General features: G+C 34.4%; 1 non-coding gene across 1 annotated transcript; it reads left to right on the top strand.

Annotated features, from left to right (window-relative positions):
* Positions 1 to 5,116: 5,116 nt before the first annotated feature.
* On the top strand, positions 5,117 to 5,190 carry TRNAE-CUC. The gene has a single exon. It is a non-coding gene; the product is annotated as a tRNA-Glu (tRNA).
* Positions 5,191 to 5,689: the final 499 nt, after the last annotated feature.

Below are 5,689 nucleotides of genomic sequence, written 5' to 3'. Positions count from 1 at the left end.
ACTGGCTTACAGACAGAACTCACACGGTAAGAATAGCGGCTCCAGGTCCGACTCTAAACCAGTCACAAGTGGCATCCCGCAAGGCTCAGTTCTGGGACCCCTACTGTTTGGCATATACTTCTCAGATGTACAGGCAAACACAGGAGGACTATGGCTAACCAAGTTCGCTGATGACTGCAAACTGGGAGCCATAATTGACTCTCTGGCTGACACGGACATCCTTCAAAAAGGCCTTACTGAGACAGACACCTGGTGTCAAAGTCATGGCCTCAAGCTAAATACCAAAAAATGCATAGTCATCCTGTTTTGGAAAAACAAAACACCCACGAATTACCACATAGGTGACAGCCCCCTTAATACCGAAGAGGTAATAAGAGATCTGGGGACCCAGGTAGATAGTAATCTCTCCTTTGACAATCATATTGCCAAAGTAGTTAGGAAATCCTTCTATGTGGCCATCTAATTACTAAGGGGTTCGCATCTAGAAATAAGGAGGTTATAGTGCCCCTCTACTCGTCAATCATCAGACCCATCATAGAATACAATGCCCCATTTGGGATGTACCTCACAAGACACTTCCAACAGCTTGAAAGACCACAAAAGCACCTCACCAAGAGGATTACTGGCCTCAAACATATGTCCTATGCAGCCCGACTGAAAAAACTCTGGCTGTACTCAGTGGCATATCGCTTACTCAGAGGTGATCTCTGCCTGACTTGCAAAGCCATGTCCAACTCAGAATTGATGGACATGCTCCACCTAAAGAAATTCAAGTCACTGCGAGCTACTCGCTCTAGTGACCTAAACCTCACCACAACAATAAATAGAACATGCTGGAGGGATAGATTCCTGTCACAGAGACTCCCCATGCTTTGGAACACAATTCCTAACTACATTAGGCAGAGCCCCTCACTAACACTCTTCAAAAGAAGCCTTGACGAGTGGATGGGTAACAAAAAATACACCCCTGGGATCACTTCATTGGCTCTGCTTGGCAGAGGCTCAGTTAATTAATCAATGGGGCGGTGAAAGCTGACACACACTGGCTAGGCTTGTCATTGCCCTCGAGCAGATAGCCTAGTACCTACCTATGAACCTATGTTTTGTATTATATCCAACTTAATAGAAATAAACATCACTGAAAATATTTAAATATTTTCTTAAATATTTAAAGCTTTATTATACATTCTAACAACTTATTTATAAAAGCTCTACATGGATATATAAGGATTAGTGAAAACATAGGACTTCACTGGCTTTGCTTCTATCTCTTTTCTCCCTTTCTTTAATTTTAACCACTTTTAATTTTGTTGCTTTCGTTAACTTTTATTTGTTGCTCATATTCTAAGGGTAATAAGAATGTATACTATATAAATAAATATGTTTCAGTATCACTGTATATTTAAAAAGAAAATGCATTGAACTGAATTAGTGCACTTGAACATACGATGGTAACATTATTTGCGAGCACAGCTCGTGCTAATTAAACCATCCTTTTAGTTTGCTGACATGGAAAAGTTTGAAAAAAAAGCTATCTTAAGTTTTTTCCTGGTGGATTTGACTTGGGAGACAATTTTGGTCCTAAAAATCTTTGCAGTGCATCCAAGAGCTGAATCCATCTTCAGTATACTTTGCAGCAGTGTGGGAACACAAGAAAGCAGCTTACTGACCTCTGAACTTAAATGTTGCACATAGGCGACGTAAATACTTCACGCCAATGAAAACCAGGAAACAAAGCAGTTGGAATTTGAATACAGCAAAAACAGAACTTCAACAACAAATAGAAAAGAAATGGAAGTGAGTTATGTACTTAATCTATTTAATTGTTTTTTTTTTTTTTTTTTTTTTTTTTTTTAGATTTCAAAGTATAATATTGTTCTCTATCACGAGAACCAATGTGTTATGATATGAACTGCATAAAGCCATACTAAGGGCTAACGAGACCTTTTGCTTAATGTACTCAGTTTATGATCAAACATGGTTAAATGCAAACTGTTTTAGGAAACAATGTAAATTCTCACTCATATTCTAGAGAACTCTATAACAGACTTAATAGCTTTTAATTTAGGCTACACACACACACACACACACATATATATATATATATATATTTTTTTTTTAAAGAGTTTGACACTTCCTTAGCACACGTGCCTTTCAATGTGTTTTTAAAGAAATAGAAATAACATGCGGTTACAATTTTCAAAGGTGTTGGGATTATCATTTAATTCATACACAAAAGAGAAAAGAAAGCAGTAGAAGGGTGTGATAGAGGAAAGCAGTATGGAGGAAAAAGAAGAATAGCATAGAACAAGATACCAATGAATGCATACAATTAATGTGTGTAGATTTTATGGTTATGAATTCACTAAGTAATGCAAGGTGGAAAAATTGAAATGATACAGATTAATTAATACTTTCTCCTTATTATAAAAAGGTCAAAAATAATTGTATTATGCTTTTTTTTCTTCTCTCTTCTCCCACACTCCATTTTCATCACTCAATGTGTCAAACAACAATTACATAGCTGTTTTTTCTAAATATGTTATGCATTTTAATGATACTTGCATACAAGTAGTTTTTCTATTCACTGATTTTCAACTGACATTAGTTAACATGGTTTATAAAACTATCTTATTTCAGAAATAAGTGTACTCTTGATGACTAACATATGACATTTTACTAAACAGCTCAATAGACTTTACGGATTCGTTTGCTCTAGTATGTTAAATTGGAAATTAACTCATTTAAATGAAGATAATTTAACTTGTTATGAATATTTTGTTTTAATCTTCTAGTTGAAAATCCACAGGTTCATTTAGATCTTTAATGATTTCATTAACTTTATTGGACTCCGTTTAAATAATCAGTAGAGATAATCAATTTTGAATTTATTATAATTTATAAATATTAATGGGTAGATACATTGTATATTAGTATAATTAAAGAATTCAAAGGAACAGAGCTTTAAAAATAACATGGAAGTAAGTACCAAATACAACTATTAGGAGGTTGCTGATTTTCTGCTGTTATAGAAAGGGGATAAATCTGAGTAGTTTATAAATCCAGGCTGCCAGCAGCTTTACCTTTTACATTTTTGCAATAAATTCACTCAACATCCACTTTATTTACCACTTACAAATTTACATTTTGTAACAATTCCAAATCATTTCACACCCACATTAAACTATTATTTATGATCTGGGGAGCTAATATAACTTGTATAGAAGGGAAAACTATAAGAAACTTATTAGGAATTGACAAGTTATATCTTCTATCACTCACACATATTTAGAATGGCTTCACTAAAAGGCATTTCAATTAACACCAATGGCTTAAATAACCCATGTAAAAGAGGAAGTTTATTCAAATATCTAACTTTATACAAATCTAACCTAACTTTATTTACAAGAAACAGATTTGTTGAAAGAAAATATTACTACATTAAACACCAACAAATATATAGTCTTAACAAGTTCAGAGCATTCAAAGAAAAAAAAAAAAGAGGAGTAGCTATCCTTTGGAATAAGTCACTACCACCACCTAAAATAATAAAGACATCAGGATGATAAGGGAATGTTTTGCTTAGTCATAGTAGAAATAAATAGAAATGTTTTCACGTTAATCAGTGTATATAGCATGCCAGGTATAGGTATCAATACAGTAATTACATCCAAAAACACACACAGGCCAACACTGAATTCCACCAAAAAGACTTTTAATACAAAAATGTATGGGCAAAAGTACCCATGTATGAATATACAAAAAAGCTGACACCTAAAGGGTGATAAAGAATACCGGTTTCAGCATAAAGCTTTCATTAGTGCAATATAACAATTAAGGTTACAATCATTATATATACACATTACAATTAAATAGTGCACCACACAAATATCGAATCACAATTATTCATGGAGTCCTGGAGAAAATAGGCCACCCAATGTTATCCACATTTTTTTCTTTGTAATCCAAAAGGGAATGTAAGTTTTCTGAAGAAGTGTTTGGTTTATATATTCTAACTATCACTGTAAATCTAAATCTTGCACAGGGATGTGAAACCTGATGTTTATATAAAGCATTTGTATTTCTATGACATTTAATGTCACTCATATGTTTTGATATTCTGAGTTTGAATGGGCGAGAAGTCTGCCTAACATAGAAGGCAGGGCAAGTACAATTAACCAAATAAATCACCCAATCGCTACTACAATTTCCAAATTTTTTTATAGCATATAACGTAGTATAATTAAAGGACATGAATGAACTTTGTTTAGGGACCATACTGCAAAATCTGTGGTGTCCACATGGGAAACTATCGGTTACTGGGCCACCTAATAAGGTGGTTTGCAAACTTTTATGTACCATCTTACCCTTTTTGTAAATGTTAAACCAGCACCCCCCGAGGTGTTTTCCTTTTCTATATCCAAACTACATCTAGAAGACAAAAACTGAGATAATCTCTCCTCCATGTATAAAGCGTCCCAATGTTTGTGTATGATCCTTTGTAACAGTCTAGTATTGCCCCCAAATTCCATGATAAATCTAAATTGGGAGTCAGATCTAGAACTTTTATCTTTGTATAAGAGTTTGTTGTCTATTAACTTTGTAGACCCTCTTCATGGCTATATCAACATCATATTTCTTATAACCTCGATCATAAATTCTGCGGGCCATATTATCTGTTTGAACATTATAACTTTCCTCAGTATAACATATTCTTTTTAGTCTCAAACATTGAGATTTAGGAATGTTCTTAATAACATGGGGGGGGGGGGGCAACTGGAAGCATATAGCAAATTATTAAACTTCTGAGCATCAGTTTAGTTTTATGGTCATAGAAAAGATCAAGGACAGTGAACACAAGGGAGATCAGTCCCAATTATACAGAAGCTCAAGAAATAAAATGGATTATTAGACTCAGGGCGGATGGCAAATTGGGTATGAATGGACATTTGCCACTCAAGCCCATTTTAAAAGGTAGGCCATTATTTAAATAAAAATAAAACTGTGTGCATACATCAATGTTTTAAGATCCAGACATATACATCACATACACCTTTTTACATGGAAAGCCACATATACATTAATGTTTTATACAGATTATTTTATTATTGCTGAAGTATTAAGTAGCTTAGTTGGTAGAGTATTAGACTCTCAATCTGAGGGTCCAAGGTTCAAGCCCTTGCTTGGGCATTGGTACATATACATATTTTTTCTCCTTTTTTCAGATGATACCTTTTTAAGAAGTGTAATTCAACATGACCCTTTTAAGAAGTTAAAAGTTAAGCAACTGAATGATGTAATGTGTTTTACTTACCGTCATTGGTTTTTGCAGTTTTAAAAGTTTTATATAAAATACACTTAGAAAAAATGGTGTATTACGGTCTAATGAAGTGGGGATTTCACCCGTGAAAGCGCTCACCTATTTGTTTTCATTTTAATAAAGGCTGGCTATATTTCAAACACCGTGTTGGATTTTATTCATCATATTTACATTTGGTTTGTCCAGAGTTTGTTCTAGGAGGTGTGTTGTGCTGTTTTATACTGTGTATGTATGTACGTATGTGTATATGGGTCTAGGACTAATGCACGAACGGCCGTTTCACTGAATCTGAAATGGCCGGGCATACTTACACGAAAGTGCTTTTCACTGAAGAATCACTTTCACGGAAGTTTGCATGGAGGTAGAGAG

Source organism: Protopterus annectens, chromosome 14.part0 (genome assembly GCF_019279795.1).
Source record: "Protopterus annectens isolate FY-2018-M chromosome 14.part0, PAN1.0, whole genome shotgun sequence".
Lineage (NCBI taxonomy): Eukaryota > Metazoa > Chordata > Ceratodontiformes > Protopteridae > Protopterus > Protopterus annectens.
This window is presented reverse-complemented; position numbering and strand designations above follow the sequence as displayed.